Below are 16,913 nucleotides of genomic sequence, written 5' to 3'. Positions count from 1 at the left end.
CTGACGTCCCTAGTGCTTCGAGCCGGTAAGGTATTAGCAAAGCTTCGTCGGCTTTGATTTCGATGGCTGCGGTGGAGGAAATGAGTGACTGTTTTCCCAGTCGTGAGTGACAGTGGTGTGGTGGCGATGGGCTTGAGGTGCTGTCACCACCACCAGACAGTACTCTTGATTCCCTTCAGATCGAACAAATCTTTCGCCTTTTACTAAAGATTTCCGTGGAGAGGACCGAAAAGAGTTTTAATCAATTTTTTTGATTCCCTGCTCATGCTGGGCTTTCAACAATGTTGGAAAGCAATAATAACACCTATGAAAGGACTTGTTTGATGGCGGAGGCCAATCTGTCATGTTTTAGTTGTCTTTTTCTGGGTTTTGTTATGCTCATTTGTGGTTGTACCACAAGACCCTTACCATTACTGAACCATTGGGGAACTAATTCCAAAGCTCTGCTTTTGTCTAACCTATCATGAAGAGAAACAACAAATTTATGATCTAATTACGAGGTAATATTTGCTGAGAGGGGTGGTCACTTTTGCTGATGTCCCTAATGCTTTGAGCCGGTAAGGTATTAGCAAAGCTTCGTCGGCTGGGGTGGAGTAAATGAGTGACTGTGTTCCCAGTCGTGAGTGACAGTGGTGTGGTGGCGATAGGCGTGAGGTGCTGTCACCACCACCAGGCAGTACTCTTGATTCCCTTCAGCTCGAATAAATCTTTCGCCTTTTACTAAAGATTTCCGTGGAGAGGATCAGTAAGAGTTATACTCAATTTTTTGATGCCCTGCTCATGCGGGGCTGGCTACAATGTTGAACAGCAATGAGAACTCTCTCTGAGAAGAATAATATGTTGGCAGAGGCCATGTTATGTCTGAGTAATGTTTGTCTGAGTGTTGTTATGCTCATTCGTGGTTGTACCACATGACCCTGACCATAACTGAATCATTGGGTAACTAATTCCAAAGCTCTGCTTTGGTCTAACCTATCATGAAGAGAAAAAAACTTTATGGTCTAATTATGAGGTAATTTGTGCTGAGAGGGGTGGTCACTTTTCCTGATGTCCCTAGTGCTTCGAGCCGGTAAGGTATTAGCAAAGCTTCGTCGGCTTTGATTTCGATGGCTGCGGTGGAGGAAATGAGTGACTGTTTTCCCAGTCGTGAGTGACAGTGGTGTGGTGGCGATGGGCTTGAGGTGCTGTCACCACCACCAGACAGTACTCTTGATTCCCTTCAGATCGAACAAATCTTTCGCCTTTTACTAAAGATTTCCGTGGAGTGGATCGAAAAGAGTTTTAATCAATTTTTTTGATTCCCTGCTCATGCGGGGCTTTCAACAATGTTGAACAGCAATAATAACACCTATGAAATGACTTGTTTGATGGCGGAGGCCAATCTGTCATGTTTTAGTTGTCTTTTTCTGGGTTTTGTTATGCTCATCTGTGGTTGTACCACAAGATCCTTACCATTACTGAACCATTGGGGAACTAATTCCAAAGCTCTGCTTTTGTCTAACCTATCATGAAGAGAAACAACAAATTTATGATCTAATTACGAGGTAATATTTGCTGAGAGGGGTGGTCACTTTTCCTGACGTCCCTAGTGCTTTGAGCCGGTAAGGTATTAGCAAAGCTTCGTCGACTTTGATTTCGATGGCTGCGGTGGAGGAAATGAGTGACTGTTTTCCCAGTCGTGAGTGACAGTGGTGTGGTGGCGATGGGCTTGAGGTGCTGTCACCAACACCAGTAAGTACTCTTGATTCCCTTCAGATCGAACAAATCTTTCGCCTTTTACTAAAGATTTCCGTGGAGAGGATCGAAAAGAGTTTTAATCAATTTTTTTGATTCCCTGCTCATGCGGGGCTTTCAACAATGTTGAACAGCAATAATAACTCCTATGACAGGACTTGTTTGATGGCATTGGCCAATCTGTCATGTCTTAGTTGTGTTTTCTGGGTGTTGCTTTGCTCATTCGTAGTTGTATCACAAGACCCTGACCATTACTGAATCATTGGAGAACTAATTCCAAAGCTCTGCTTTGGTCTAACCTATCATGAAAAGAAACAACAAATTTATTATCCAATTATGAGGTAATTTCTGAAAGAGGGGTGGTCACTTTTGCTTACGTCCTTAATGCTTCGAGCCCGTAAGGTATTAGAAAGCTTTGTCGGCTTTCATTTTGATGGCTGAGGTGGAGTAAATGAGTGACTGTGTTCCCAGTCGTGAGTGACAGTGGTGTGGTGGCGATGGGCTTGAGGTGCTGTCACCACCACCAGACAGTACTCTTGATTCCCTTCAGATCATACAAATCTTTCGCCTTTTACTAAAGATTTCCGTGGAGAGGATTGAAAAGAGTTTTAATCAATTTTTTTGATTCCCTGCACATGCGGGGCTTTCAACAATGTTGAACAGCAATAATAACACCTATGAAAGGACTTGTTTGATGGCAGAGGCCAATCTGTCATGTTTTAGTTGTCTTTTTCTGGGTTTTGTTATGCTCATTTGTGGTTGTACCACAAGACCCTTACCATTACTGAACCATTGGGGAACTAATTCCAAAGCTCTGCTTTGGTCTAACCTATCATGAAGAGAAACAACAAATTTATGATCTAATTACGAGGTTATATGTGCTGAGAGGGGTGGTCTCTTTTGCTGACGTCCCTAATGCTTTGAGCCGGTAAGGTATTAGCAAAGCTTCGTTTGCTGCGGTGGAGTAAATGAGTGACTGTGTTCCCAGTCGTGAGTGACAGTGGTGTGGTGGCGATAGGGGTGAGGTGCTGTCACCACCACCAGGCAGTACTCTTGATTCCCTTCAGCTCGAATAAATCTTTCGCCTTTTACTAAAGATTTCCGTGGAGAGGATCAGTAAGAGTTATACTCAATTTTTGATGCCCTGCTCATGCGGGGCTGGCTACAATGTTGAACAGCAATGAGAACTCTCTCTGAGAAGAATAATATGTTGGCAGAGGCCATGATGTTATGTCTGAGTAATGTTTGTCTGAGTGTTGTTATGCTCATTCGTGGTTGTACCACATGACCCTGACCATAACTGAATCATTGGGTAACTAATTCCAAAGCTCTGCTTTGGTCTAACCTATCATGAAGAGAAAAAAACTTTATGGTCTAATTATGAGATCATTTGTGCTGAGAGGGGTGGTCACTTTTCCTGACGTCCCTAGTGCTTCTAGCCGGTAAGGTATTAGCAAAGCTTCGTCGGCTTTGATTTCGATGGCTGCGGTGGAGGAAATGAGTGACTGTTTTCCCAGTCGTGAGTGACAGTGGTGTGGTGGCGATGGGCTTGAGGTGCTGTCACCACCACCAGACAGTACTCTTGATTCCCTTCAGATCGAACAAATCTTTCGCCTTTTACTAAAGATTTCCGTGGAGAGGATCGAAAAGAGTTTTAATCAATTTTTTTGATTCCCTGCTCATGCGTGGCTTTCAACAATGTTGAACAGCAATAATAACACCTATGAAAGGACTTGTTTGATGGCGGAGGCCAATCTGTCATGTTTTAGTTGTCTTTTTCTGGGTTTTGTTATGCTAATCTGTGGTTGTACCACAAGACCCTTACCATTACTGAACCATTGGGGAACTAATTCCAAAGCTCTGCTTTGGTCTAACCTATCATGAAGAGAAACAACAAATTTATGATGTAATTACGAGGTAATATTTGCTGAGAGGGGTGGTCACTTTTGCTGACGTCCCTAATGCTTTGAGCCGGTAAGGTATTAGCAAAGCTTCGTCGGCTGGGGTCGAGTAAATGAGTGACTGTGTTCCCAGTCGTGAGTGACAGTGGTGTGGTGGCGATAGGCGTGAGGTGCTGTCACCACCACCAGGCAGTACTCTTGATTCCCTTCAGCTCGAATAAATCTTTCGCCTTTTACTAAAGATTTCCGTGGAGAGGATCAGTAAGAGTTATACTCAATTTTTTGATGCCCTGCTCATGCGGGGCTGGCTACAATGTTGAACAGCAATGAGAACTCTCTCTGAGAAGAATAATATGTTGGCAGAGGCCATGATGTTATGTCTGAGTAATGTTTGTCTGAGTGTTGTTATGCTCATTCGTGGTTGTACCACATGACCCTGACCATAACTGAATCATTGGGTAACTAATTCCAAAGCTCTGCTTTGGTCTAACCTATCATGAAGAGAAAAAAACTTTATGGTCTAATTATGAGGTCATTTGTGCTGAGAGGGGTGGTCACTTTTCCTGACGTCCCTAGTGCTTCGAGCCGGTAAGGTATTAGCAAAGCTTCGTCGGCTTTGATTTCGATGGCTGCGGTGGAGGAAATGAGTGACTATTTTCCCAGTCGTGAGTGACAGTGGTGTGGTGGCGATGGGCTTGAGGTGCTGTCACCACCACCAGACAGTACTCTTGATTCCCTTCAGACCGAACAAATCTTTCGCCTTTTACTAAAGATTTCCGTGGAGAGGATCGAAAAGAGTTTTAATCAATTTTTTTGATTCCCTGCTCATGCGGGGCTTTCAACAATGTTGAACAGCAATAATAACACCTGTGAAAGGACTTGTTTGATGGCGGAGGCCAATCTGTCATGTTTTAGTTGTCTTTTTCTGGGTTCTGTTATGCTCATTTGTGGTTGTACCACAAGACCCTTACCATTACTGAACCATTGGGGAACTAATTCCAAAGCTCTGCTTTGGTCTAACCTATCATGAAGAGAAACAACAAATTTATGATCTAATTACGAGGTAATATTTGCTGAGAGGGGTGGTCACTTTTGCTGACGTCCCTAATGCTTTGAGCCGGTAAGGTATTAGCAAAGCTTCGTCGGCTGCGGTGGAGTAAATGAGTGACTGTGTTCCCAGTCGTGAGTGACAGTGGTGTGGTGGCGATAGGCTTGAGGTGCTGTCACCACCACCAGGCAGTACTCTTGATTCCCTTCAGCTCGTATAAATCTTTTGCCTTTTACTAAAGACTTCCGTGGAGAGGATCAGTAAGAGTTATACTCAATTTTTTTGATGCCCTTCTCATGCGGGGCTGGCTACAATGTTGAACAGCAATGAGAACTCTCTCTGAGAAGAATAATATGTTGGCAGAGGCCATGATGTTATGTCTGAGTAATGTTTGTCTGAGTGTTGTTATGCTCATTCGTGGTTGTACCACATGACCCTGACCATAACTGAATCATTGGGTAACTAATTCCAAAGCTCTGCTTTGGTCTAACCTATCATGAAGAGAAAAAAACTTTATGGTCTAATTATGAGGTAATTTGTGCTGAGAGGGGTGGTCACTTTTCCTGATGTCCCTAGTGCTTCGAGCCGGTAAGGTATTAGCAAAGCTTCGTCGGCTTTGATTTCGATGGCTGCGGTGGAGGAAATGAGTGACTGTTTTCCCAGTCGTGAGTGACAGTGGTGTGGTGGCGATGGGCTTGAGGTGCTGTCACCACCACCAGACAGTACTCTTGATTCCCTTCAGATCGAACAAATCTTTCGCCTTTTACTAAAGATTTCCGTGGAGAGGATCGAAAAGAGTTTTAATCAATTTTTTTGATTCCCTGCTCATGCGGGGCTTTCAACAATGTTGAACAGCAATAATAACACCTATGAAAGGACTTGTTTGATGGCGGAGGCCAATCTGTCATGTTTTAGTTGTCTTTTTCTGGGTTTTGTTATGCTCATCTGTGGTTGTACCACAAGACCCTTACCATTACTGAACCATTGGGGAACTAATTCCAAAGCTCTGCTTTGGTCTAACCTATCATGAAGAGAAACAACAAATTTATGATGTAATTACGAGGTAATATTTGCTGAGAGGGGTGGTCACTTTTGCTGACGTCCCTAATGCTTTGAGCCGGTAAGGTATTAGCAAAGCTTCGTCGGCTACGGTGGAGTAAATGAGTGACTGTGTTCCCAGTCGTGAGTGACAGTGGTGTGGTGGCGATAGGCGTGAAGTGCTGTCACCACCACCAGGCAGTACTCTTGATTCCCTTCAGCTCGAATAAATCTTTCGCCTTTTACTAAAGATTTCCGTGGAGAGGATCAGTAAGAGTTATACTCAATTTTTGATGCCCTGCTCATGCGGGGCTGGCTACAATGTTGAACAGCAATGAGAACTCTCTCAGAGAAGAATAATATGTTGGCAGAGGCCATGATGTTATGTCTGAGTAATGTTTGTCTGAGTGTTGTTATGCTCATTCGTGGTTGTACCACATGACCCTGACCATAACTGAATCATTGGGTAACTAATTCCAAAGCTCTGCTTTGGTCTAACCTATCATGAAGAGAAAAAAACTTTATGGTCTAATTATGAGGTAATTTGTGCTTAGAGGGGTGGTCACTTTTGCTGACGTCCCTAGTGCTTCGAGCCGGTAAGGTATTAGCAAAGCTTCGTCGGCTTTGATTTCGATGGCTGCGGTGGAGGAAATGAGTGACTGTTTTCCCAGTCGTGAGTGACAGTGGTGTGGTGGCGATGGGCTTGAGGTGCTGTCACCACCACCAGACAGTACTCTTGATTCCCTTCAGATCGAACAAATCTTTCGCCTTATACTAAAGATTTCCGTGGAGAGGACCGAAAAGAGTTTTAATCATTTTTTTTTGATTCCCTGCTCATGCTGGGCTTTCAACAATGTTGGAAAGCAATAATAACACCTATGAAAGGACTTGTTTGATGGCGGAGGCCAATCTGTCATGTTTTAGTTGTCTTTTTCTGGGTTTTGTTATGCTCATTTGTGGTTGTACCACAAGACCCTTACCATTACTGAACCATTGGGGAACTAATTCCAAAGCTCTGCTTTTGTCTAACCTATCATGAAGAGAAACAACAAATTTATGATCTAATTACGAGGTAATATTTGCTGAGAGGGGTGGTCACTTTTGCTGATGTCCCTAATGCTTTGAGCCGGTAAGGTATTAGCAAAGCTTCGTCGGCTGGGGTGGAGTAAATGAGTGACTGTGTTCCCAGTCGTGAGTGACAGTGGTGTGGTGGCGATAGGCGTGAGGTGCTGTCACCACCACCAGGCAGTACTCTTGGTTCCCTTCAGCTCGAATAAATCTTTCGCCTTTTACTAAAGATTTCCGTGGAGAGGATCAGTAAGAGTTATACTCAATTTTTTGATGCCCTGCTCATGCGGGGCTGGCTACAATGTTGAACAGCAATGAGAACTCTCTCTGAGAAGAATAATATGTTGGCAGAGGCCATGTTATGTCTGAGTAATGTTTGTCTGAGTGTTGTTATGCTCATTCGTGGTTGTACCACATGACCCTGACCATAACTGAATCATTGGGTAACTAATTCCAAAGCTCTGCTTTGGTCTAACCTATCATGAAGAGAAAAAAACTTTATGGTCTAATTATGAGGTAATTTGTGCTGAGAGGGGTGGTCACTTTTCCTGATGTCCCTAGTGCTTCGAGCCGGTAAGGTATTAGCAAAGCTTCGTCGGCTTTGATTTCGATGGCTGCGGTGGAGGAAATGAGTGACTGTTTTCCCAGTCGTGAGTGACAGTGGTGTGGTGGCGATGGGCTTGAGGTGCTGTCACCACCACCAGACAGTACTCTTGATTCCCTTCAGATCGAACAAATCTTTCGCCTTTTACTAAAGATTTCCGTGGAGAGGATCGAAAAGAGTTTTAATCAATTTTTTTGATTCCCTGCTCATGCGGGGCTTTCAACAATGTTGAACAGCAATAATAACACCTATGAAAGGGCTTGTTTGATGGCGGAGGCCAATCTGTCATGTTTTAGTTTTCTTTTTCTGGGTTTTGTTATGCTCATTTGTGGTTGTACCACAAGACCCTTACCATTACTGAACCATTGGGGAACTAATTCCAAAGCTCTGCTTTTGTCTAACCTATCATGAAGAGAAACAACAAATTTATGATCTAATTACGAGGTAATATTTGCTGAGAGGGGTGGTCACTTTTGCTGACGTCCCTAATGCTTTGAGCCGGTAAGGTATTAGCAAAGCTTCGTCGGCTGGGGTGGAGTAAATGAGTGACTGTGTTCCCAGTCGTGAGTGACAGTGGTGTTGTGGCGATAGGCTTGAGGTGCTGTCACCACCACCAGGCAGTACTCTTGGTTCCCTTCAGCTCGAATAAATCTTTCGCCTTTTACTAAAGATTTCCGTGGAGAGGATCAATAAGAGTTATACTCAATTTTTTGATGCCCTGCTCATGCGGGGCTGGCTACAATGTTGAAAAGCAATGAGAACTCTCTCAGAGAAGAATACTATGTTGGCAGAGGCCATGATGTTATGTCTGAGTAATGTTTGTCTGAGTGTTGTTCTGCTCATTTGTGATTTTACCACATGACCCTGACCATAACTGAATCATTGGGTAACTAATTTCAAAGCTCTGCTTTGGTCTAACCTATCATGAAGAGAAACAACAAATTTATGATCTAATTACGAGGTAATATTTGCTGAGAGGGGTGGTCACTTTTGCTGACGTCCCTAATGCTTTGAGCCGGTAAGGTATTAGCAAAGCTTCGTCGGCTGCGGTGGAGTAAATGAGTGACTGTGTTCCCAGTCGTGAGTGACAGTGGTGTGGTGGCGATAGGCTTGAGGTGCTGTCACCACCACCAGGCAGTACTCTTGGCTCCCTTCAGCTCGAATAAATCTTTCGCCTTTTACTAAAGATTTCCGCGGAGAGGATCAATAAGAGTTATACTCAATTTTTTGATGCCCTGTTCATGTAGGGCTGGCTACAATGTTGAAAAGCAATGAGAACTCTCTCAGAGAAGAATAATATGTTGGCAGAGGCCATGATGTTATGTCTGAGTAATGTTTGTCTGAGTGTTGTTCTGCTCATTTGTGATTTTACCACATGACCCTGACCATAACTGAATCATTGGGTAACTAATTTCAAAGCTCTGCTTTGGTCTAACCTATCATGAAGAGAAAAAAACTTTATGGTCTAATTATGAGGTCATTTGTGCTGAGAGGGGTGGTCACTTTTGCTGACGTCCCTAATGCTTTGAGCCGGTAAGGTATTAGCAAAGTTTCGTCGGCTGCGGTGGAGTAAATGAGTGACTGTGTTCCCAGTCGTGAGTGACAGTGGTGTGGTGGCGATAGGCGTGAGGTTCTGTCACCACCACCAGACAGTACTCTTGATTCCCTTCAGCTCGAATAAATCTTTCGCCTTTTACTAAAGATTTCCGTGGAGAGGATCAGTAAGAGTTATACTCACTTTTTTGATGCCCTGCTCATGTAGGGCTGGCTACAATGTTGAACAGCAATGAGAACTCTATCTGAGAAGAATAATATGTTGGCAGAGGCCATGATGTTATGTCTGAGTAATGTTTGTCTGAGTGTTGTTATGCTCATTCGTGGTTGTACCACATGACCCTGACCATAACTGAATCATTGGGTAACTAATTCCAAAGCTCTGCTTTGGTCAAACCTATCATGAAGAGAAAAAAACTTTATGGTCTAATTATGAGGTCATTTGTGCTGAGAGGGGTGGTCACTTTTCCTGACGTCCCTAGTGCTTCGAGCCGGTAAGGTATTAGCAAAGCTTCGTCGACTTTGATTTCGATGGCTGCGGTGGAGGAAATGAGTGACTGTTTTCCCAGTCGTGAGTGACAGTGGTGTGGTGGCGATAGGCTTGAGGTGCTGTCACCACCACCAGGCTGTTCTCTTGGTTCCCTTCAGCTCGAATAAATCTTTCGCCTTTTACTAAAGATTTCCGTGGAGAGGATCAATAAGAGTTATACTCAATTTTTTGATGCCCTGCTCATGCGGGGCTGGCTACAATGTTGAAAAGCAATGAGAACTCTCTCAGAGAAGAATAATATGTTGGCAGAGGCCATGATGTTATGTCTGAGTAATGTTTGTCTGAGTGTTGTTCTGCTCATTTGTGATTTTACCACATGACCCTGACCATAACTGAATCATTGGGTAACTAATTTCAAAGCTCTGCTTTGGTCTAACCTATCATGAAGAGAAAAAAACTTTATGGTCTAATTATGAGGTCATTTGTGCTGAGAGGGGTGGTCACTTTTGCTGACGTCCCTAATGCTTTGAGCCGGTAAGGTATTAGCAAAGTTTCGTCGGCTGCGATGGAGTAAATGAGTGACTGTGTTCCCAGTCGTGAGTGACAGTGGTGTGGTGGCGATAGGCGTGAGGTTCTGTCACCACCACCAGACAGTACTCTTGATTCCCTTCAGCTCGAATAAATCTTTCGCCTTTTACTAAAGATTTCCGTGGAGAGGATCAGTAAGAGTTATACTCAATTTTTTGATGCCCTGCTCATGTAGGGCTGGCTAAAATGTTGAACAGCAATGAGAACTCTATCTGAGAAGAATAATAAGTTGGCAGAGGCCATGATGTTATGTCTGAGTAATGTTTGTCTGAGTGTTGTTATGCTCATTCGTGGTTGTACCACATGACCCTGACCATAACTGAATCATTGGGTAACTAATTCCAAAGCTCTGCTTTGGTCTAACCTATCATGAAGAGAAAAAAACTTTATGGTCTAATTATGAGGTAATTTGTGCTTAGAGGGGTGGTCACTTTTGCTGACGTCCCTAGTGCTTCGAGCCGGTAAGGTATTAGCAAAGCTTCGTCGGCTTTGATTTCGATGGCTGCGGTGGAGGAAATGAGTGACTGTTTTCCCAGTCGTGAGTGACAGTGGTGTGGTGGCGATGGGCTTGAGGTGCTGTCACCACCACCAGACAGTACTCTTGATTCCCTTCAGATCGAACAAATCTTTCGCCTTATACTAAAGATTTCCGTGGAGAGGACCGAAAAGAGTTTTAATCATTTTTTTTTGATTCCCTGCTCATGCTGGGCTTTCAACAATGTTGGAAAGCAATAATAACACCTAGGACTTGTTTGATGGCGGAGGCCAATCTGTCATGTTTTAGTTGTCTTTTTCTGGGTTTTGTTATGCTCATTTGTGGTTGTACCACAAGACCCTTACCATTACTGAACCATTGGGGAACTAATTCCAAAGCTCTGCTTTTGTCTAACCTATCATGAAGAGAAACAACAAATTTATGATCTAATTACGAGGTAATATTTGCTGAGAGGGGTGGTCACTTTTGCTGACGTCCCTAATGCTTTGAGCCGGTAAGGTATTAGCAAAGCTTCGTCGGCTGCGGTGGAGTAAATGAGTGACTGTGTTCCCAGTCGTGAGTGACAGTGGTGTGGTGGTGATAGGCGGGAGGTGCTGTCACCACCACCAGGCAGTACTCTTGATTCCCTTCAGCTCGAATAAATCTTTCGCCTTTTACTAAAGATTTCCGTGGAGAGGATCAATAAGAGTTATACTCAATTTTTGATGCCCTGCTCATGCGGGGCTGGCTACAATGTTGAACAGCAATGAGAACTCTCTCTGAGAAGAATAATATGTTGGCAGAGGCCATGATGTTATGTCTGAGTAATGTTTGTCTGAGTGTTGTTATGCTCATTCGTGGTTGTACCACATGACCCTGACCATAACTGAATCATTGGGTAACTAATTCCAAAGCTCTGCTTTGGTCTAACCTATCATGAAGAGAAAAAAACTTTATGGTCTAATTATGAGGTAATTTGTGCTGAGAGGGGTGGTCACTTTTGCTGACGTCCCTAGTGCTTCGAGCCGGTAAGGTATTAGCAAAGCTTCGTCGGCTTTGATTTCGATGGCTGCGGTGGAGGAAATGAGTGACTGTTTTCCCAGTCGTGAGTGACAGTGGTGTGGTGGCGATGGGCTTGAGGTGCTGTCACCACCACCAGACAGTACTCTTGATTCCCTTCAGATCGAACAAATCTTTCGCCTTTTACTAAAGATATCCGTGGAGAGGATCGAAAAGAGTTTTAATCAATTTTTTTTGATTCCCTGCTCATGCGGGGCTTTCAACAATGTTGGAAAGCACTAAAACACCTATGAAAGGACTTGTTTGATGGCGGAGGCCAATTTGTCATGTTTTAGTTGTCTTTTTCTGGGTTTTGTTATGCTCATTTGTGGTTGTACCACAAGACCCTTACCATTACTGAACCATTGGGGAACTAATTCCAAAGCTCTGCTTTTGTCTAACCTATCATGAAGAGAAACAACAAATTTATGATCTAATTACGAGGTAATATTTGCTGAGAGGGGTGGTCACTTTTGCTGACGTCCCTAATGCTTTGAGCCGGTAAGGTATTAGCAAAGCTTCGTCGGCTGGGGTGGAGTAAATGAGTGACTGTGTTCCCAGTCGTGAGTGACAGTGGTGTGGTGGCGATAGGCGTGAGGTGCTGTCACCACCACCAGGCAGTACTCTTGGTTCCCTTCAGCTCGAATAAATCTTTCGCCTTTTACTAAAGATTTCCGTGGAGAGGATCAATAAGAGTTATACTCAAGTTTTTTGATGCCCTGCTCATGCGGGGCTGGCTACAATGTTGAACAGCAATGAGAACTCTCTCTGAGAAGAATAATATGTTGGCAGACGCCAAGTTATGTCTGAGTAATGTTTGTCTGAGTTTTGTTATGCTCATTCGTGGTTGTACCACATGACCCTGACCATAACTGAATCATTGGGTAACTAATTCCAAAGCTCTGCTTTGGTCTAACCTATCATGAAGAGAAAAAAACTTTATGGTCTAATTATGAGGTCATTTGTGCTGAGAGGGGTGGTCACTTTTCCTGATGTCCCTAGTGCTTCGAGCCGGTAAGGTATTAGCAAAGCTTCGTCGGCTTTGATTTCGATGGCTGCGGTGGAGGAAATGAGTGACTGTTTTCCCAGTCGTGAGTGACAGTGGTGTGGTGGCGATGGGCTTGAGGTGCTGTCACCACCACCAGACAGTACTCTTGATTCCCTTCAGATCGAACACATCTTTCGCCTTTTACTAAAGATTTACGTGGAGAGGATCGAAAAGAGTTTTAATCGATTTTTTTGATTCCCTGCTCATGCGGGGCTTTCAACAATGTTGAACAGCAATAATAACACCTATGAAAGGACTTGTTTGATGGCGGAGGCCAATCTGTCATGTTTTAGTTGTCTTTTTCTGGGTTTTGTTATGCTCATTTGTGGTTGTACCACAAGACCCTTACCATTACTGAACCATTGGGGAACTAATTCCAAAGCTCTGCTTTTGTCTAACCTATCATGAAGAGAAACAACAAATTTATGATCTAATTACGAGGTAATATTTGCTGAGAGGGGTGGTCACTTTTGCTGACGTCCCTAATGCTTTGAGCCGGTAAGGTATTAGCAAAGCTTCGTCGGCTGGGGTGGAGTAAATGAGTGACTGTGTTCCCAGTCGTGAGTGACAGTGGTGTGGTGGCGATAGGCTTGAGGTGCTGTCACCACCCCCAGACAGTACTCTTGGTTCCCTTCAGCTCGAATAAATCTTTCGCCTTTTACTAAAGATTTCCGTGGAGAGGATCAATAAGAGTTATACTCAATTTTTTGATGCCCTGCTCATGCGGGGCTGGCTACAATGTTGAAAAGCAATGAGAACTCTCTCAGAGAAGAATAATATGTTGGCAGAGGCCATGATGTTATGTCTGAGTAATGTTTGTCTGAGTGTTGTTCTACTCATTTGTGATTTTACCACATGACCCTGACCATAACTGAATCATTGGGTAACTAATTTCAAAGCTCTGCTTTGGTCTAACCTATCATGAAGAGAAAAAAACTTTATGGTCTAATTATGAGGTCATTTGTGCTGAGAGGGGTGGTCACTTTTGCTGACGTCCCTAATGCTTTGAGCCGGTAAGGTATTAGCAAAGTTTCGTCGGCTGCGGTGGAGTAAATGAGTGACTGTGTTCCCAGTCGTGAGTGACAGTGGTGTGGTGGCGATAGGCGTGAGGTTCTGTCACCACCACCAGACAGTACTCTTGATTCCCTTCAGCTCGAATAAATCTTTCGCCTTTTACTAAAGATTTCCGTGGAGAGGATCAATAAGAGTTATACTCAATTTTTTGATGCCCTGCTCATGTAGGGCTGGCTACAATGTTGAACAGCAATGAGAACTCTCTCTGAGAAGAATGATATGTTGGCAGAGGCCATGTTATGTTTGAGTAATGTTTGTTTGAGTGTTGTTATGCTCATTCGTGGTTGTACCACATGACCCTGACCATAACTGAATCATTGGGTAACTAATTCCAAAGCTCTGCTTTGGTCTAACCTATCATGAAGAGAAAAAAACTTTATGGTCTAATTATGAGGTCATTTGTGCTGAGAGGGGTGGTCACTTTTCCTGATGTCCCTAGTGCTTCGAGCCGGTAAGGTATTAGCAAAGCTTCGTCGGCTTTGATTTCGATGGCTGCGGTGGAGGAAATGAGTGACTGTTTTCCCAGTCGTGAGTGACAGTGGTGTGGTGGTGATGGGCTTGAGGTGCTGTCACCACCACCAGACAGTACTCTTGATTCCCTTCAGATCGAACACATCTTTCGCCTTTTACTAAAGATTTACGTGGAGAGGATCGAAAAGAGTTTTAATCGATTTTTTTGATTCCCTGCTCATGCGGGGCTTTCAACAATGTTGAACAGCAATAATAACACCTATGAAAGGACTTGTTTGATGGCGGAGGCCAATCTGTCATGTTTTAGTTGTCTTTTTCTGGGTTTTGTTATGCTCATTTGTGGTTGTACCACAAGACCCTTACCATTACTGAACCATTGGGGAACTAATTCCAAAGCTCTGCTTTTGTCTAACCTATCATGAAGAGAAACAACAAATTTATGATCTAATTACGAGGTAATATTTGCTGAGAGGGGTGGTCACTTTTGCTGACGTCCCTAATGCTTTGAGCCGGTAAGGTATTAGCAAAGCTTCGTTTGCTGCGGTGGAGTAAATGAGTGACTGTGTTCCCAGTCGTGAGTGACAGTGGTGTGGTGGCGATAGGCGGGAGGTGCTGTCACCACCACCAGGCAGTACTCTTGATTCCCTTCAGCTCGAATAAATCTTTCGCCTTTTACTAAAGTTTTCGTGGAGAGGATCAATAAGAGTTATACTCAATTTTTTGATGCCTTGCTCATGCGGGGCTGGCTACAATGTTGAACAGCAATGAGAACTCTCTCTGAGAAGAATAATATGTTGGCAGAGGCCATGTTATGTCTGAGTAATGTTTGTCTGAGTGTTGTTATGCTCATTCGTGGTTGTACCACATGACCCTGACCATAACTGAATCATTGGGTAACTAATTCCAAAGCTCTGCTTTGGTCTAACCTATCATGAAGAGAAAAAAACTTTATGGTCTAATTATGAGGTCATTTGTGCTGAGAGGGGTGGTCACTTTTCCTGATGTCCCTAGTGCTTCGAGCCGGTAAGGTATTAGCAAAGCTTCGTCGGCTTTGATTTCGATGGCTGCGGTGGAGGAAATGAGTGACTGTTTTCCCAGTCGTGAGTGACAGTGGTGTGGTGGCGATTGGCTTGAGGTGCTGTCACCACCACCAGACAGTACTCTTGATTCCCTTCAGATCGAACAAATCTTTCGCCTTTTACTAAAGATTTCCGTGGAGAGGATCGAAAAGAGTTTTAATCAATTTTTTTGATTTCCTGCTCATGCGGGGCTTTCAACAATGTTGAACAGCAATAATAACACCTATGAAAGGACTTGTTTGATGGCGGAGGCCAATCTGTCATGTTTTAGTTGTCTTTTTCTGGGTTTTGTTATGCTCATTTGTGGTTGTACCACAAGACCCTTACCATTACTGAACCATTGGGGAACTAATTCCAAAGCTCTGCTTTTGTCTAACCTATCATGAAGAGAAACAACAAATTTATGATCTAATTACGAGGTAATATTTGCTGAGAGGGGTGGTCACTTTTGCTGACGTCCCTAATGCTTTGAGCCGGTAAGGTATTAGCAAAGCTTCGTCGGCTGGGGTAGAGTAAATGAGTGACTGTGTTCCCAGTCGTGAGTGACAGTGGTGTGGTGGCGATAGGGCTGAGGTGCTGTCACCACCACCAGGCAGTACTCTTGGTTCCCTTCAGCTTGAATAAATCTTTCGCCTTTTACTAAAGATTTCCGTGGAGAGGATCAATAAGAGTTATACTCAATTTTTTGATGCCCTGCTCATGTGGGGCTGGCTACAATGTTGAACAGCAATGAGAACTCTCTCTGAGAAGAATAATATGTTGGCAGAGGCCATGATGTTATGTCTGAGTAATGTTTGTCTGAGTGTTGTTATGCTCATTTGTGGTTGTACCACATGATCCTGACCATAACTGAATCATTGGGTAACTAATTCCAAAGCTCTGCTTTGGTCTAACCTATCATGAAGAGAAAAAAACTTTATGGTCTAATTATGAGGTAATTTGTGCTGAGAGGGGTGGTCACTTTTCCTGACGTCCCTAGTGCTTCTAGCCTGTAAGGTATTAGCAAAGCTTCGTCGGCTTTGATTTCGATGGCTGCGGTGGAGGAAATGAGTGACTGTTTTCCCAGTCGTGAGTGACAGTGGTGTGGTGGCGATGGGCTTGAGGTGCTGTCACCACCACCAGACAGTACTCTTGATTCCCTTCAGATCGAACAAATCTTTCGCCTTTTACTAAAGATTTCCGTGGAGAGGATCGAAAAGAGTTTTAGTCAATTTTTGATGCCCTGCTCATGCGGGGCTTTCAACAATGTTGAACAGCAATAATAACCCCTATGAAAGGACTTGTTTGATGGTAGAGGCCAATCTGTCATGTTTTAGTTGTCTTTTTCTGGGTTTTGTTATGCTCATTCGTGGTTGTACCACAAGACCCTTACCATTACTGAACCATTGGGTAACTAATTCCAAAGCTCTGCTTTGGTCTTACCTATCATGAAGAGAAACAATAAATTTATGATCTAATTATGAGGTAATTTGTGCTGAGAGTAGTGGTCACTTTTGCTGACGTCCCTAATGCTTTGAGCCGGTAAGGTATTAGTAAAGCTTTGTCGGCTGTGATTTCGATGGCTGCGGCGGAGTAAATGAGTGACTGTGTTCCCAGTCGTGAGTGACAGTGGTGTGTTGGCGATAGGCTTCAGGTGCTTTCAAGTTATTAGCAAATGTTTTTTCTGGTTTTTAAATAAAATG

The 16,913-nt window shown here is 43.7% G+C and overlaps 32 non-coding genes across 32 annotated transcripts; all 32 read left to right on the top strand.

Annotated features, from left to right (window-relative positions):
* Window positions 1-159: 159 nt before the first annotated feature.
* On the top strand, window positions 160-274 carry LOC147256273 (U5 spliceosomal RNA). The gene has a single exon (XR_015117991.1). It is a non-coding gene; the product is annotated as a U5 spliceosomal RNA (small nuclear RNA).
* Window positions 275-676: 402 nt separating this feature from the next.
* Window positions 677-790, top strand: LOC147256272 (U5 spliceosomal RNA). Its single transcript, XR_015117963.1, has one exon. It is a non-coding gene; the product is annotated as a U5 spliceosomal RNA (small nuclear RNA).
* A 413-nt stretch (window positions 791-1,203) lies between these two features.
* Window positions 1,204-1,318, top strand: LOC147256271 (U5 spliceosomal RNA). The gene has a single exon (XR_015117969.1). It is a non-coding gene; the product is annotated as a U5 spliceosomal RNA (small nuclear RNA).
* A 417-nt stretch (window positions 1,319-1,735) lies between these two features.
* LOC147256270 (U5 spliceosomal RNA) lies at window positions 1,736-1,850 on the top strand. Its single transcript, XR_015117972.1, has one exon. It is a non-coding gene; the product is annotated as a U5 spliceosomal RNA (small nuclear RNA).
* Window positions 1,851-2,264: 414 nt separating this feature from the next.
* Window positions 2,265-2,379, top strand: LOC147256269 (U5 spliceosomal RNA). Its single transcript, XR_015117993.1, has one exon. It is a non-coding gene; the product is annotated as a U5 spliceosomal RNA (small nuclear RNA).
* Window positions 2,380-2,781: 402 nt separating this feature from the next.
* LOC147256268 (U5 spliceosomal RNA) lies at window positions 2,782-2,893 on the top strand. The gene has a single exon (XR_015117989.1). It is a non-coding gene; the product is annotated as a U5 spliceosomal RNA (small nuclear RNA).
* Window positions 2,894-3,310: 417 nt separating this feature from the next.
* Window positions 3,311-3,425, top strand: LOC147256267 (U5 spliceosomal RNA). Its single transcript, XR_015117992.1, has one exon. It is a non-coding gene; the product is annotated as a U5 spliceosomal RNA (small nuclear RNA).
* Window positions 3,426-3,827: 402 nt separating this feature from the next.
* Window positions 3,828-3,941, top strand: LOC147256266 (U5 spliceosomal RNA). Its single transcript, XR_015118006.1, has one exon. It is a non-coding gene; the product is annotated as a U5 spliceosomal RNA (small nuclear RNA).
* A 416-nt stretch (window positions 3,942-4,357) lies between these two features.
* LOC147256265 (U5 spliceosomal RNA) lies at window positions 4,358-4,472 on the top strand. Its single transcript, XR_015117978.1, has one exon. It is a non-coding gene; the product is annotated as a U5 spliceosomal RNA (small nuclear RNA).
* A 402-nt stretch (window positions 4,473-4,874) lies between these two features.
* On the top strand, window positions 4,875-4,989 carry LOC147256264 (U5 spliceosomal RNA). The gene has a single exon (XR_015117998.1). It is a non-coding gene; the product is annotated as a U5 spliceosomal RNA (small nuclear RNA).
* Window positions 4,990-5,405: 416 nt separating this feature from the next.
* On the top strand, window positions 5,406-5,520 carry LOC147256263 (U5 spliceosomal RNA). Its single transcript, XR_015117971.1, has one exon. It is a non-coding gene; the product is annotated as a U5 spliceosomal RNA (small nuclear RNA).
* Window positions 5,521-5,922: 402 nt separating this feature from the next.
* LOC147256262 (U5 spliceosomal RNA) lies at window positions 5,923-6,034 on the top strand. Its single transcript, XR_015117988.1, has one exon. It is a non-coding gene; the product is annotated as a U5 spliceosomal RNA (small nuclear RNA).
* A 417-nt stretch (window positions 6,035-6,451) lies between these two features.
* On the top strand, window positions 6,452-6,566 carry LOC147256261 (U5 spliceosomal RNA). The gene has a single exon (XR_015118004.1). It is a non-coding gene; the product is annotated as a U5 spliceosomal RNA (small nuclear RNA).
* Window positions 6,567-6,969: 403 nt separating this feature from the next.
* Window positions 6,970-7,083, top strand: LOC147256260 (U5 spliceosomal RNA). Its single transcript, XR_015117977.1, has one exon. It is a non-coding gene; the product is annotated as a U5 spliceosomal RNA (small nuclear RNA).
* Window positions 7,084-7,496: 413 nt separating this feature from the next.
* Window positions 7,497-7,611, top strand: LOC147256259 (U5 spliceosomal RNA). The gene has a single exon (XR_015117970.1). It is a non-coding gene; the product is annotated as a U5 spliceosomal RNA (small nuclear RNA).
* Window positions 7,612-8,013: 402 nt separating this feature from the next.
* LOC147256258 (U5 spliceosomal RNA) lies at window positions 8,014-8,127 on the top strand. Its single transcript, XR_015117966.1, has one exon. It is a non-coding gene; the product is annotated as a U5 spliceosomal RNA (small nuclear RNA).
* A 403-nt stretch (window positions 8,128-8,530) lies between these two features.
* On the top strand, window positions 8,531-8,644 carry LOC147256257 (U5 spliceosomal RNA). Its single transcript, XR_015117996.1, has one exon. It is a non-coding gene; the product is annotated as a U5 spliceosomal RNA (small nuclear RNA).
* A 401-nt stretch (window positions 8,645-9,045) lies between these two features.
* On the top strand, window positions 9,046-9,159 carry LOC147256256 (U5 spliceosomal RNA). Its single transcript, XR_015117986.1, has one exon. It is a non-coding gene; the product is annotated as a U5 spliceosomal RNA (small nuclear RNA).
* A 417-nt stretch (window positions 9,160-9,576) lies between these two features.
* Window positions 9,577-9,689, top strand: LOC147256255 (U5 spliceosomal RNA). The gene has a single exon (XR_015117980.1). It is a non-coding gene; the product is annotated as a U5 spliceosomal RNA (small nuclear RNA).
* Window positions 9,690-10,090: 401 nt separating this feature from the next.
* LOC147256254 (U5 spliceosomal RNA) lies at window positions 10,091-10,204 on the top strand. Its single transcript, XR_015117967.1, has one exon. It is a non-coding gene; the product is annotated as a U5 spliceosomal RNA (small nuclear RNA).
* A 416-nt stretch (window positions 10,205-10,620) lies between these two features.
* Window positions 10,621-10,735, top strand: LOC147256253 (U5 spliceosomal RNA). The gene has a single exon (XR_015118003.1). It is a non-coding gene; the product is annotated as a U5 spliceosomal RNA (small nuclear RNA).
* A 398-nt stretch (window positions 10,736-11,133) lies between these two features.
* On the top strand, window positions 11,134-11,245 carry LOC147256252 (U5 spliceosomal RNA). The gene has a single exon (XR_015117981.1). It is a non-coding gene; the product is annotated as a U5 spliceosomal RNA (small nuclear RNA).
* Window positions 11,246-11,662: 417 nt separating this feature from the next.
* On the top strand, window positions 11,663-11,777 carry LOC147256251 (U5 spliceosomal RNA). The gene has a single exon (XR_015117994.1). It is a non-coding gene; the product is annotated as a U5 spliceosomal RNA (small nuclear RNA).
* Window positions 11,778-12,179: 402 nt separating this feature from the next.
* Window positions 12,180-12,294, top strand: LOC147256250 (U5 spliceosomal RNA). The gene has a single exon (XR_015117968.1). It is a non-coding gene; the product is annotated as a U5 spliceosomal RNA (small nuclear RNA).
* Window positions 12,295-12,707: 413 nt separating this feature from the next.
* On the top strand, window positions 12,708-12,822 carry LOC147256249 (U5 spliceosomal RNA). The gene has a single exon (XR_015118001.1). It is a non-coding gene; the product is annotated as a U5 spliceosomal RNA (small nuclear RNA).
* A 402-nt stretch (window positions 12,823-13,224) lies between these two features.
* LOC147256248 (U5 spliceosomal RNA) lies at window positions 13,225-13,338 on the top strand. Its single transcript, XR_015117965.1, has one exon. It is a non-coding gene; the product is annotated as a U5 spliceosomal RNA (small nuclear RNA).
* A 401-nt stretch (window positions 13,339-13,739) lies between these two features.
* On the top strand, window positions 13,740-13,853 carry LOC147256247 (U5 spliceosomal RNA). Its single transcript, XR_015117995.1, has one exon. It is a non-coding gene; the product is annotated as a U5 spliceosomal RNA (small nuclear RNA).
* A 413-nt stretch (window positions 13,854-14,266) lies between these two features.
* Window positions 14,267-14,381, top strand: LOC147256246 (U5 spliceosomal RNA). The gene has a single exon (XR_015118000.1). It is a non-coding gene; the product is annotated as a U5 spliceosomal RNA (small nuclear RNA).
* A 402-nt stretch (window positions 14,382-14,783) lies between these two features.
* Window positions 14,784-14,896, top strand: LOC147256245 (U5 spliceosomal RNA). The gene has a single exon (XR_015118002.1). It is a non-coding gene; the product is annotated as a U5 spliceosomal RNA (small nuclear RNA).
* A 413-nt stretch (window positions 14,897-15,309) lies between these two features.
* LOC147256244 (U5 spliceosomal RNA) lies at window positions 15,310-15,424 on the top strand. The gene has a single exon (XR_015117983.1). It is a non-coding gene; the product is annotated as a U5 spliceosomal RNA (small nuclear RNA).
* Window positions 15,425-15,826: 402 nt separating this feature from the next.
* On the top strand, window positions 15,827-15,940 carry LOC147256243 (U5 spliceosomal RNA). Its single transcript, XR_015117990.1, has one exon. It is a non-coding gene; the product is annotated as a U5 spliceosomal RNA (small nuclear RNA).
* A 416-nt stretch (window positions 15,941-16,356) lies between these two features.
* LOC147256242 (U5 spliceosomal RNA) lies at window positions 16,357-16,468 on the top strand. Its single transcript, XR_015117985.1, has one exon. It is a non-coding gene; the product is annotated as a U5 spliceosomal RNA (small nuclear RNA).
* The last annotated feature ends 445 nt before the right edge of the window (window positions 16,469-16,913 follow it).

This window comes from Aulostomus chinensis, chromosome 9 (assembly GCF_037954235.1).
Source record: "Aulostomus chinensis isolate RoL2024-O1b breed Wild chromosome 9, RoL_Achi_v1.0, whole genome shotgun sequence".
Taxonomy (NCBI): Eukaryota; Metazoa; Chordata; class Actinopteri; order Syngnathiformes; family Aulostomidae; genus Aulostomus; species Aulostomus chinensis.
The sequence above is the reverse complement of the archived record's forward strand: the minus strand, read 5'-3'. Positions and strand labels throughout refer to the sequence as shown.